The 13,907-nt window shown below is 34.2% G+C and overlaps 1 long non-coding RNA gene across 1 annotated transcript; it reads left to right on the top strand.

Annotated features, from left to right (window-relative positions):
- The first annotated feature begins 3,161 nt into the window (after nt 1–3,161).
- LOC135847765 (uncharacterized) lies at nt 3,162–6,306 on the top strand. The gene is made up of 3 exons (XR_010559230.1): nt 3,162–3,372; nt 3,484–3,633; nt 4,715–6,306. It is a non-coding gene; the product is annotated as an uncharacterized LOC135847765 (long non-coding RNA).
- The last annotated feature ends 7,601 nt before the right edge of the window (nt 6,307–13,907 follow it).

The following is a 13,907-nucleotide window of genomic DNA, read 5'->3' as shown; positions in this document are numbered from 1 at the left end:
AAATAAATGAAAAAACTCACTCTCAAACTCAAAAAATTGTTTCTACATTGGGTTAGACGAGGGTTAGGGATTTGACTGGCTAATAAATACCTACGAGTTTGGAAAAAATACATGAAACTTTCCAATTTGAGAACCCGTTCTACGTAGGTATGGAAGTAGGAACCTATGTGAATGTTCAAATTTCAACTAGACTAGTTCGAAGGTAGGAGAAAACAAAATTTTATTACCAACATCATTTTTCGTGGTTTCAGAATGAATTCAAAATTACCCTTTGGCGAAAAATTTCAAATCATTAGTAGCTACAGATGCTTTATAGTCCGGCATATGACAATAGGAGTAATTGCCCCCCCCCCCGATCTTCCGGGACAACTTTTTTCTTAAAGGGGACATCCTAAGGAACATTTTAAAGCAAACTTTCCCAAAAAAAAGTTGGCCTTACAAAATGGCGGCCATTTTGATTGACAGGTCAGCCGAAATCGCAGATTATGCGTTTCAACATAGCACTTGCACGAAATTTTTCAAACCTTTCAAAGGTAGATCGAAAGATCATGCAAAAATTCATCACCTGTCAAAATTTCAAGTGCTAAAGTGCGTTTTTCGATTTTTGGTGAATTTTTGAAAATCCAATTTAGGCCAAAAAAGAGGGAAAAAATCAAAATTTTACCAAATTGACCAAGAAAGCTGAAATTTGGGATATACCCTATTTTCGACATGCCAAATCGATTGGAAACGGTTTCAACCCGTTTTAAGCAGTTCTGGAGCCTCCAGCAGATTTTTGAAACTCGAAATTCCCACAAAATTCCATCAAATTGGAGTTGTAAAGCTGAAATTTATTCTAAAAACTAATTTAAATACGCTACGAAGTACTGCAGGTGAATTTCAAGTCGTTTTGGAGCCTCCAGCGACTTCTTGAAAATTCCTGAAGCCTCCAGCAGATTTTTGAAACTTTAAATTTTCACGAAATTTCATCAAATGGAGATGGAAAGCTGAAATTTACTCTACACTCCAATTTTAACACCCTCTGAAGACGACTTCTGGTGGGTTCAAGTCATTTTAGAGCCTCCAGCGACTTTTTTGAAAATTACTGGAGCCTCCAGTAGATTTTTGAAACTTGAAATTTCCCCAAAATTTCATCAAACTGAGATGGAGAGTCGAAATTAATTCTGCAAACTAATTTCAATACGCCACGAAGTACTGCAGGTGAATTTCAAGTCGTTTTGGAGCCTCCAGCGACTTCTTGAAAATTCCTGAAGCCTCCAGCAGATTTTCGAAACGTTAAATTTTCACAAAATTTCATAAAAAATGGAGATGGAAATCTGAAATTTACTCTACACTTCAATTTTAACAACCTCTGAAGACGACTACAGGTGGGTTCAAGTCATTTTAAAGCCTCCAGCGACTTTTTTGAAGATTACTGGAGCCTCTAGTGGATTTTTGAAACTTGAAATTCCCGCAACATTAATTTATCAAATGGAGTTGGCAAGCTGAGATTTACTTTGCAGACTACATGATGGTTTCAAATGGTTTTGAAGCTTCCAGCTACATTGAGAAATTTCAATTTTCCAAAAAAACGCCATACAACCTTTCAAAAAGTCGCTGGAGGCTCCAAAACGACTTGAAATTCACCAGCAGGCGACTTCGTAGCGTATTGAAATTAGTTTGCAGTATTAATTTCGACTCTCCATCTCAGTTTGATGAAATTTTGGGGAAATTTAAAGCATCAAAAATCTACTGGAGGCTCCAGTAATTTTCAAAAAATTCGCTGAATAAGGCTCTAAAATGACTTAAACCCACCTGAAGTCGTCTTCAGAGGGTGTTGAAATTCGTGTGTAGAGTAAATTTCAGCTTTTCATATCCATTTGATGAAATTTTGTGAAAATTTAAAGTTTCAAAAATCGGCTGGAGGCTTCAGGAATTTTCAAGAAGTCGCTGGAGGCTCCAAAACGACTTGAAATTCACCTGCAGTACTTCGTACCGTATTGAAATTAGTTTTTAGAATAAATTCCAGCTTTCCAACTCCATTTTGATGGAATTTTGTGGGAATTTCGATTTTCAAAAATCTGCTGGAGGCTCCAGAACTGCCCAAAACGGGTTGAAACCGTTTCCAATCGATTTGGCATGTCGAAAATAGGATATATCCCAAATTTCAGCTTCCATGGTCAATTTGGTAAAATTTTGATTTTTCCCTCATTTTTGGCCTAAATTGGATTTTCAAAAATTCACCAAAAATCGAAAAACGCACTTTAGCACTCGAAATTTTGACAAGTGATAAATTTTTGCATGATCGTTCGATCTACCTTTGAAAGGTTTGAAAAATTTCGTGTTGAAACGCAAAATCTGCGATTTCGGCTGACCTGTCAATCAAAATGGCCGCCATTTTGTAAGTAAGGCCAACTTTTTTTGGGAAAGTTTGCTCTAAAATGTTCCTTAGGATGTCCCCTTTAAGAAAAAAGCTGTCCCGGAGGATCGGCGGGGGGTGAAATTATTTCTATTGTCATATGCCCGATTATTACAGTTGAAAATTTCGGATCGCATCCCTGCATTTTTTTTCTTCATGTTATTTTAGGATTTTTCCTGGTGCAGTTTTTTTTCTTTGTGAAGTAATCGTTGAATTCTTGAACTTGGTCACATTTTTTAATCCATAAAACACCACCCAAATGACAACATTTTATTACAGAAATGAGAATAAATGAAAAAAAAAAACGGAATTATTGGAAATTCATCAGTTTGTAGTTGACCAATAGCATTTTAAAACTGGTATTTGTTAAGAACAGGTATGGGGTGCCTCATTCATTGAATAAAAATAAATTTTCGGAAACTTTCCGAAGGTTTCCGAAAGTTCCTGAAAGTTTCCAAAAAATGAAAGTTCCTGTAATTTTTCATCTCTAAATGATTTACCAATTTATTGCTATACCTATTATGAAATGTGAAAAAAATTTAATTCATCCACTCTTAAAATTGAAGTTACTCGACAATTTTTATGCACAGTGAAACAGTGATAACGTGATGTGGTTGTAAGAAAAATTATTCCAGCTGCCAACATTTATTCTTACTCTTTCTTTGTAAGTTCGTAGTTGCCATTTGTAATTTTTAGACTGCAGCGCTGCCAGCGTCAGCGGGATAAATTTTCCCTACACAAAACTTTCTTTACAGTTTCCGCTTCAGATGGTTGTCTTACTCCGCAGGGCAGGTCCAGTGTCTAGAGTCACAGTAGAATGAAATTACTGTAAATGGCGACCAATGTCTTCCAGTCTTCGCATGCGTTCAAGAGAAACTGCTATTGACATACGACTTTGTCTATAAGGTTATTATTATTATGTGCAAAATTAAAAATATTTGCTGTTTCGCTGCCATAAAAGCGTTTTCACAATGGTAAGTACATATTATTTAGTTTATAGGAAATGTACCTAATACTTATTTGGCTGGAGTTATACTTATTTTCAGTCTGGGTAATCTTTGTATGTATTTTTCTTTTGATTTCAGATTGGATGGTTAAAGTTGCAAAATTCAGCGGAAAATATCCCCATAAGGTACATAGGCCTACTAATAATGCATATACGAATCCGGTATGGCTATCCAAATCAAGTCCGCTTCTCGTACATATACAGTTAAACTTGAATACATGGAACTCATGTAAGTGAAAAACTTCTATCTATAATAGAAATAAAATTCGTTTCCTTAGCACTTCACTATCTAAACCTATTCTGATATATTAACCTCTGTAAATGGAAACGGAATCTATGCATAAGTGGCATTTGTTTTGAGTAGGGCTAGGATTTATATGCACTAAAAAATCGATTATATGCGCCTTAAAAATGCGCTAAAAATGATGAAAATATGCGAATATATGCGCTAAAATGACAAAATATGCGAATATATGCGCTATAAAAGTGCAGCATGTTGCATATCAAAATAAAGGTATTTTCAATCTGGAGCTGAAATTGCAGTGTATAAACAGAAAAAATACACCCATTCAGATTTATTTCATAAAATAGCATTTTCTTTTTACAAAAGGAAGAATTATACATTGGAATAACATCCGATTGTCAAATGCTGTTCAAGATTGTGAATCAAAACCGATTTCCGGTTGTCTCTGAGCACAAATAAAAATAAAACCATGGTTTCAATTTTTAAAAAGTTTTTTTTTTAATTTGAAAAGTTACATTTTTTTCTAAATTTTGCGTTTTTTGAATCAATTTTTGTGATTTTTTCCGAAATATGCGCTATCGACTCAAAATATGCGATAAATATGCGCTAAAAGAGCATTTTTTGACGAAAATATGCGAATATATGCATTTATACCTAAAATATGCGGAAATATGCGCTAAAAAATTTCACCATTCGTCTCAGAAATGTATGAATCGCAAAAGAAACAGTGATATGCGCTAACTAGTATAGCCAAAACAGATATGCGTTTGCATATAAATCCTAGCCCTAGTTTTGAGCATAGCAGACCTCTGGAACTGAAATGTTACTTTTTCACTTCCAGAAGTTCTGCTACTCAAACTAAAATTCCACTTACATGATTATTTTAACATACCTAGGTTAGGTAGGGAAGTGTTGAGAAAACGAAAACCTCCATACAAATAACTGGAATTCTAATTCATTCAAACTCTATAAAGTGAAACCTACATACTTTAGTGGAAAACGTAATCCCAGTTTGACTGTACATTAGGTTTACATTTATTTGATTATTTCGATGTTTTTTTTTCAGCTAAACCTCGCAGTGGCACGAGAAACTAATGAATTTGGTCAGAAGATGTCCGTTGTTATCAGGAAGGACGCAGTAAACCTGAACCTTGAATTTTCATCAGGTACCTAATCATCGCCTGGAACTGGAAGAGTACGTTGTTTTTATGTTTACATGTTTCTATCACCGGGCTAAATCTCCGGAAATTTATATGCAATTTTCTCGCAAACAATTTTACCTACGGCTAGACTTTAAGTTTCTTTCCTGCTTACTACTGACAAAATCTGATCAGTGATAGAAGAAATAAGTACGTTTGTCCTTCCTAAAAATATATTTCGTATTGTAGAATGACATTTTTAGACAATAGATAAAAAATTGAGCGAAATGTGAAAAGTTTGATACTCCTTAGTTTCGTCTATGGATGTTTTGTCAGCGTTCTTTTCATTTTTTAATTCGAAATTTCAAAACTTGGCTCTCATTTTTGAAGAAATAAACTAAAATTACTTTTAAAATGTTTAACTTTGCTACAGCAGAAGGTGTTTGGGAGGGAAAAAACTCGATCTCAAATTTAAAAATGCCCTAGCATTCGTAAAAATTTCAATTTTAATATTTTTTTTTTCTTTTCTGATAACAATTTCTTTGTTTTTTCCAAAACCTCCCAGCTTTAATCGTTTCTGAAACGAAATTTATCCCTATCACCTACTTGCGTGGGAATCAGTTTTCATATGAGTATGATTCGATTCAGGATTCAATGGACTCGCAATTCGCGATTCAATTTTACTATTTTCCAATGATTTCCAGCCAGCCAATAGCTAAAAGCCAAAAGCCAATAGCTAATGCAAGCCAATGGTATTTAAGCTAATAGCCAAAAGCCTGCAGCTTAATGAAAAATTGCCAGCCAATAGCTAATAGCTAAAAGCTAATGAACTTGAAGTGATTTTCGAATTTTCAATTTTTAAAATTTTTTTTTTCATATTTTTCATGTTTTTTCACTCACAAGTCACAACTCACGTCATACACTTGACGCCACAAAAATGAAATTGTCATTTTTAATAATCATCTACGCATCATAACGAGTATTTTGAGGGGTCACATGTATTTTTGTTTTTGTAAGCCAAAAGCCAGCCAATTGCCAGCCAATTGCCAGCCAATTGCCAGCCAATGAAATTTTGCCAGCCAATAGCCAGCTTTATTTAAGCTAATGAAAATCAAGCTAAAAGCTGATAGCCAAAAGCCAATCGATGATTGGCTGGAAATCCCTGCTATTTTCGGATTGAAACTGCCCGCATACCTATATACAATCCACCTCGAAATTAAGTTCAAAAGTAGGACGTAAATTTAGTTTAATTTTTCTACCTAAAACGGAGAAGGACGGGTATTTTCTGTTTGTAGGTACCTTTACCTAATAATAGCCTACTACGTGAGTGCTTTGTATTATCTGAAGAATTCTATCCTGACTATTTGTAATTTTCTTACTTGCTGATTTAAAACTTTTATCTATGTAGCTTGGCTTGATAAACGTGAAATGCTCTTATACGATATCTTTTTATTAAAACGATCGAAGATAAAATATTTCATCACGAAATCTTTTAGAAAATCACGAGTGTAGGGTACCTAGTGAGTAATTAATTCGAGGAACTCGATTTCTCCTAATTTTTCAGACAGATAAATTGTAATAATGTTTGATAAAAAGTGAAATCAAATGATTATGCTGCGAAACTAATCAGGATGTACCTACACATAAGATACAATATCTACTTGTATTTATTCAGTCTTGTATTGATCGTAAGTTATACGAAATTATGACAGTCTTGGGTCGTGTACTATAGTCCAGTCATTTTAGCAAAATTTTCAGTCGAACATCAAAAAAATTGGGGGGAAGCTGAATTTCACATTATTTGTCCACATTGGCCTCTAAAACAACGCATCGAAAGTTGCACCCCGCGACCTGCCGGCTAACCCCGCAAGAGGTCATTAACCTTTGCCGATACAGGTTTTTTCGGCTATATCGTCGCCGAAAAATGAAGGATCCGGAAGGAGAAATGTTCGAACAAAAATTATTCTACGCTAAATTTCCTATCAGCATGACCAGTACAGCTTTTCCCAAAATGGCGATTTCACCCTTACTGAGGAAGGGGTATAGTTGTCAATTTTATGAAAAATGTTTTTAAAAAATGAAAATCGACAATTTGAAACGTGTACTCGATTCACAGTAAACTCGAAAATATTTTGACCAAAGTTGCACACCGTAACTTGTCTGCTACCCCCCCCCCGAGGTCATTAACCTTTATCAATCTACGCTTTTCGGTTATATCGCCGAGATGAAGGGTTAGAGGGAAAAAAGTGATTCAACTAAAATTATTCTACGTCAAATTTCCTATAAGCATGAGCAGTTCGGTTAAAATATTTTATTTTTCGATTTTTGGTGAATTTTTAAAAATCAAATTTTGGCTAAAAATCAGAAAAAAACAAAATTTTATTAAATTCTGCTATAAAGCTGAAGTTTGGGACATACCCTATTTTCGACCTGATAAATCCATTGGAAACGATTTGAAACCGTGTTGAACAGTTCTGGAGCCTCCAGCGCACTTTTGAAACTTGAAATTCCCACACATCAATTTGAAGTTGGAAAGTGGAAATTTACGCTGCAATCCAATTTAAACACGCTATTAAGTCAACTGCTGGTGGGTTCGAGTCATTTTGTGGCCACCAGCAACTTTTTGAAAATTCTTGGAGCCTCCAGTAGATTTTCAAAATTTGAAATTTCCACAAAATTTCATCAAAAGCAGTTGGAGAGCTAAAATTCATTCTGTAAATCAATTTCAAAACTGCAAGTAGATTTCAAGTCGTTTTGGAGCCTCCAGCGACTTTTTGGAAATCACTGGAGCCTTCAGTAGATATTTCAAAGCTCGAAATTTCCATAAAAATTTACCAAACAGAGTTGGACATCCAAAATTTGCGGTGTACTTTAATTTCAATACGCGCTATCAAGTCGACTGCAGGTTTGGTTCGAGTGATTTTGGAGCCTCCATCATTACATCACTAATCTATGGATAATTATTGAAAACCAAAGAAACGCGACGTGGCGTAAGTTTAATAAAGTCGAAATTTTGTTCAATGCTAAATTACTTATAAATATTCTCTCGAAAATCTTCGATCGTTTCTTACCGACGCGACGAACTGACTTCTTATGTTTTTGAAAATTATCATAAAATGGATGAAAAAATCAGCACAAATCATCAAATTTTGCAAAAGTTGCATATTTTATTAAAAAGTCGTGGAAATGGTCGAAAAATACTGAAATTCGAGGAAAATATTCCACAGTTTCCCAAATATCCGATAAATTGTGGTAAGTTGTAAAAAACTGACGAAATACATATCAGTCAAGTTGAATAAATTTTCACAAAAATTACAAGTATCACAGAAAAACCGTAAAATTAGCATAAAAATCGTTGAAATTATCAAAAAAAATGTGGTCCAGCCTGATCAGGTAGGGAATGTTCGAATCTGATCAAGGGTTTGATCAGATCTGTTCAGTTCTAATGAAAGGATCCAATCTGGTCTCCCCCATTGTAGGTATTTTATCAGATCTGAAAACACCAAAAAAATAGATTTGTCCCATCCGAATAGTTTTAGGAGACTTCGACTGCAGGTGGATTTCAATTTTCGAGTCGTTTTGGAGCCTCCGCACTCTGCACTCCAATTTCAACACGTTATTATGTCAAATGCAGGTACGTTCGAGTCATTTTGGAGCCTCCAGAGGCTTTTTGAAAACTCTTAGAGTGTCCTACGGATTTTTGAAACTTGAAATTTTCACAACATTTTATCAAATAGTCGCCTTCAATGACTCGTCAATGGTGATATGTGACCAGAAGAAAATAATGATGATAAAAACCATTAGATTTTCTTACAGGGTGATACCTACTTTTAACTAATAATATGTTCTCTATGACTACAGAAACGAATTGACCCAAATGGTTTTGCTTGAAAAATCCCACATAATAGGCTAACACTAATAAAATTTGATTAGATGGAATACTAATTATTAAAAGAATATTGAAAAAAATGAATAGATTGAATGATAACCGAAGTTGACCAGAATTTTTCGAGGTTACAGGTCAAGGGTTAAGGAGGTTTCAATTTTTTTTTGATTTTGATTGCAGGTTACTGGGTAAAAAATTTTTCCCAGAAAATTTTTGGGCCAATTCCGGTTACGGTTAAGGTTAATAACTCTGGTTCGACTGCCTAGCGTATTGAAATTACTAGTTTACTGAATAAATTTTAGCTTTCCAACTGCTTTTGATAACATTTTCTGGAAATTTCAAGTTTCAAAAATGTGCTGGAGGCTCCAGAACTGTTCAAAACGGGTTCAAATCGTTTCCAATGGATTTGGCAGGTCGAAAATAGGGTATGTCCCAAACTTCAGCTTTATAGCTCAGTTTAATAAAATTTTGTTTTTTTTTCTGATTTTTAGCCAAAATTTGATTTTTAAAAATTCACCAAAAATCGAAAAATAAAATATTTTAACCGAACTGCTCATGCTTATAGGAAATTTGACGTAGAATAATTTTAGTTGAATCACTTTTTTCCCTCTGACCCTTCATCTCGGCGATATAACCGAAAAACGTAGATTGATAAAGGTTAATGACCTCTGTGGGGGGGGGGGGGGGTAGCAGACAAGCTACGGTGTGCAACTTTGGTCAAAATATTTTCGAGTTTACTGTGAATCGAGTACACGTTTCAAATTGTCGATTTTCATTTTTTAAAACATTTTTCATAAAATTGACAACTTTACCCCCTCCTCAGTAAGGGTGAAATCGCCATTTTGGGAAAAGCTGAACTGGTCATGCTGTTAGGAAATTTAGCGTAGAATAATTTTTGTTCGAACATTTCTCCTCTCGGATCCTTCATTTCGGCGATATAGCCGAAAAAACCTGTATCGGCAAAGGTTAATGACCTCTTGCGGGTTTCAGCCGGCAGGTCGCGGGGTGCAACTTTCGATGCGTTGTTTTAGAGACCAATCTGAACAAATAATGTGAAATTCAGCTTTCCCCCAATTTTTTTGAGGTTCGACTAAAAATTTGCTAAGATGACTGGGAAAATGGACAACCAAATAATCTTTCATTAATTCATTATGGTGATGATGAGTCAAAAATAAAAATATCAACAATTTTTCTTGTTGCGAAGTGGAAAATATTGCTCAAAATACCGAAAAACATGTAAAATCAACCAAAAATTACCAAATAGGCAACAAAAACACTGAAAATGATGAACAAGAAATCCGGAAGTATTCAATCAACCTTTAGAATAAATGACATAAAATTACATAAAAACTCAGAAAAGTATTATGAAACCACCTCAAAATTTCATGTAAGAAACGACAAAAAAATGATAAAAATTCATCGTAACTGCGTAAATTACTAAAATTAAGCAATATGTAGCTGTCTACATACATATAGATAAAAACCTTTGGCAGTAAATTACTGGGGTAATTAAAAAAATCGGTAAAAAATTGGTAAATTAGTGAGAAAATGTCTGGTAAATTACTGAAGTGAATGTTGGTAAATTGCTGGTGTAATTTTTGGTAAATTGGAAAATTGGTAAATTAGTGGATAATGTCTGGTAAATTACTGAGGTAAATGTTGGTAAATTGCTGGAGTTATTTTTGGTAAATTGGTAAATGTTGGTAAATTGGTAAATTTTAGTAAACTGGTAAATTTTGGTAAATTAGTAAATTTTGGTAAATTGGTAAATTTTGGTAAATTGGTAAATTTTGGTAAATTGGTCAATTTTGGTAAATTGGTCAATTTTGAGGTAATGTCTGGTAAATTACTGAGGTAAATGTTATAAATTGCTGGGGTTATTTTTGGTAAATTGGCAAATTTTTGTAGCAAAGTCGGTTAACCTTGCGAACTGCGCAAGATGTTTTTTCAAATTGTAGTACTTTAAGAGAGTAATCGACGAATGATGTCATAATCAGTGTTGCCACTTTCTAAAACCTAAAAAAAATCGATTTAAAAACTTATAATTTAAATATAACCACGATGTCTCCAGTAAAAATTCTGAAAAAATTCTCAGTTCTAGTCCTTTTCATGTAGAATAACGTATCAAAAAATTGGACTGGCATTTTTTTTCATTTTCGAGAAAAAAAATTACAAGTTTTATTTTTATTGTAAAAGTACCATCAGAAACCTAAAAAATGAAAATTTTTGCATTTTTGAAATATTTTACCAATGTGTAGACGAATATGTGAAAAAAATCCCCTTTCCTCCCAATTTGTCAACGAATTGACGAGAATGCCATTTTTCGTGCTATAATTTTATTTTATGAGTGAAATATATTGAAAAAATTTCGCCTCCGTTGACAAATTGGGAGAGAGGGTGATTTTTTTCACATAATTCGTCTACACATTGGTAAAATATTTCAAAAATGCAAACATTTTCATTGAAACCGTGGGAGGGCGCGGCGGGGTGGCAACGCTACCGCGTCGCCTGATTACATAGGTACGTACCAATTAATTTATTTTAGCGAGGATAAGTGCAAAATGGAAATAAAATTGCTTGTATGTAAGAATGTGAGAGCAAAATCTATTTTACATAAACATTAGTAAAAGATAAAATGATCATCTCTCGCTATGTGGGGGGTTCTTGTTATTACTTTGAGACTTTCGGAGGTGGTGGTTTAATATACTTGGTGTTTTTCCCGAGGTGGTTTTTGATTTTGTGGCCGGCGAGGTTCTCTGACTGGCGTCGTTGTTGGTGTCCGATTCGGTCGCGGCGGAGGTTGAACGTCTTGATTCGCCGTAAAATTCTCCGGAGAACGCGAACGTTCGCGACTTAAATTAGTCATACCTAAAATAGCTGATATTAAGCAAAATAAAATTAAAAACAGAACGGTCATAGTATAGCAATAATTGCTATACCATGACCGTTAAATGATTCAACAGAGAAGATTATACTTACTCGGTATTCTCTGCAAAAATAAATGTAAAACAACTCCTATCGACAAGTAAATAATTCGCAAGAATTACTACAGTACCTATTAAACCTTTGGCAAGATTCACATATTTTACTGAGTTGGTTAATATCCAATCCGTATCGTACGCATTCGTAATCGTTTCATCGTAAATGAAAATGAGAGTTTTTTTGAAAGTACTACATTCTGCAAACATGAAAAATGTACGAAAAACTGAATTATTTGCGAATATTTTGTGAAGCTAAACAACGCCTCATTTTTTCGTTTATATTTGTTAGAATATTCCACTTAATGTAATTAAAATCGAAGTACTTACCGTTGCAATTCAATGTTAGCAAAATGACGAAAATAGAAATAAATAAAATCATTTTGTGAGCACGATGCAATTTATGGTTTGTGTAATTTCTGAAAAGAAAATAGAAATCTTATGATTTGTGTCAATATGATCACTTATCAAAATTGGCGAGAATGGGTAAATTAGTGGGTTATTTAAACCTCATTATACGATCTAATTGAAGGGCTACTGGTGAAAACCGCCTTAGGCCAAGAAACGGCTAGAAAATTTTCAATCACTCAGTAGAACCCTAAAACTGGCCTTGGATTTTGACTAAAATAGCATAGATCGACGCAGAATCTCAAAATATACGTACATACTTATATAATACTGTCTCCGGGGAAATTTTTTTTGACCCCAACATTTTTTTTAAAGGTACCCAATAATGTTTCATCAAAATTTCAGAAATCCGAGGACAGGGGCATTTCACCTATTTTACCCGGGAATACCCTTTCAGCTATCTTGATATAAGCAAAAATACTTCTGGGCATGTAGTTTTACGATCGCGCGGTATAAATGAACTTTCAGTTACACATTGTGAAGTAAAATTTCACGCTGAACTCACGAATGAAAAATACAGCAAAAAACAGAACCTTAAGCAATTAAAACTTGAAAAATCACCTTACCTTTCAATGAAATTATCGGTAAAGCTACTAATCTGGCTTTAATAAGCGTAATTTTGTTTTATTGATTTCTTTTAGTACCCATTTACAAAAAATTCACCTGATATGAAATTGAAATAAAATCTACTTCAATAAATCTCCTAACTACTGTCCGATATAAGTAAATACTTCAAACAGAAATCAATGTATTATTGAAAGATAATCTCTATTCAAAAACGATAATCTATTTTGTATAAAATGCAGAATATCTCCTAAAAATAGCAAAAATATAAATGACTATAAACTAACGATTTATTTTCAATAAAAGGGTATTAGGTGAAATGCCCCTGTCCTCGGATTTTAAAAAAAAAGTAGACCCAAAAATTGGCCCCCCACCCCACCTCCCTTGACCACAATGACGAAAAAACATTGTTTTCGGGAAAAAATCGCACTTCAACGAGCTTTGAATAACAAATTTTGATTTTTACCTAAAATATGATGTACAAGAAGCACGGATCTATCCACATGGATTTTTTCGAAATTTTTCGGCCCCCCTGGGGGGAGATATTGACAAAAGAAAATTCGAAACCACCATATCTCCGAACCTAATTTTTGTGCCCAAAATTTTTTTTCTTCTGAAAATATGTTCAGGTCAGTACTATTTTTGGAAATTTTTTCACATTTTTTCTCCAAGTGGGTCATCTTCAAAAACTCAAAAAACTCTTCAAAATGTGCTTTTTGTATCATATAGCACCGCCAATTTCAAAAGTACTCATAGTGAAGTTCTGAAGCTTTGCACGTGAACCTTGAAAAACTGTAGAAGATGCAACAATTCCTCTAAAAGCTCATTTTGGGCCCATGGGCACCTCCCCACCCAATTTTGGATCTGAAAAATGTTGGAAATATGGGTGTCGTTTTCATATAAATCGAACCCCCTGAACACGAATATGAAGTTGGATTTACAGTTGGACCCTTCCAAGGGCCCCGTTTGGGGGGGACAGTGTCCCAACATTGAGTTTTTCGCAAAAAACGGGTTATTTTAGTGCTTGGGTACAAAATACACAAAAAAGAAATTATTTTACATGCATCAAAATATGACATAGGTAAGTAGAAACTAGTTTTTTAAGAATAAGGGTTCTTTAAATGGTCAAAAAAAATTATTCCCCTGGGGGTGAAGCTGTATCATCACTATCTTCTTGATCACAGGAACATATCGAACATACTAGATACATAATAAATCACTTCAACAGCTCACTCAACAATACTACAGTGATATCCTCTAGCTCAAGATGTAAATGTTCATTCC

This window comes from Planococcus citri, chromosome 5 (assembly GCF_950023065.1).
Source record: "Planococcus citri chromosome 5, ihPlaCitr1.1, whole genome shotgun sequence".
Lineage (NCBI taxonomy): Eukaryota > Metazoa > Arthropoda > Insecta > Hemiptera > Pseudococcidae > Planococcus > Planococcus citri.
Note: the sequence above shows the minus strand (reverse complement) of the source record. Positions and strands in the feature narration are given on the sequence as shown.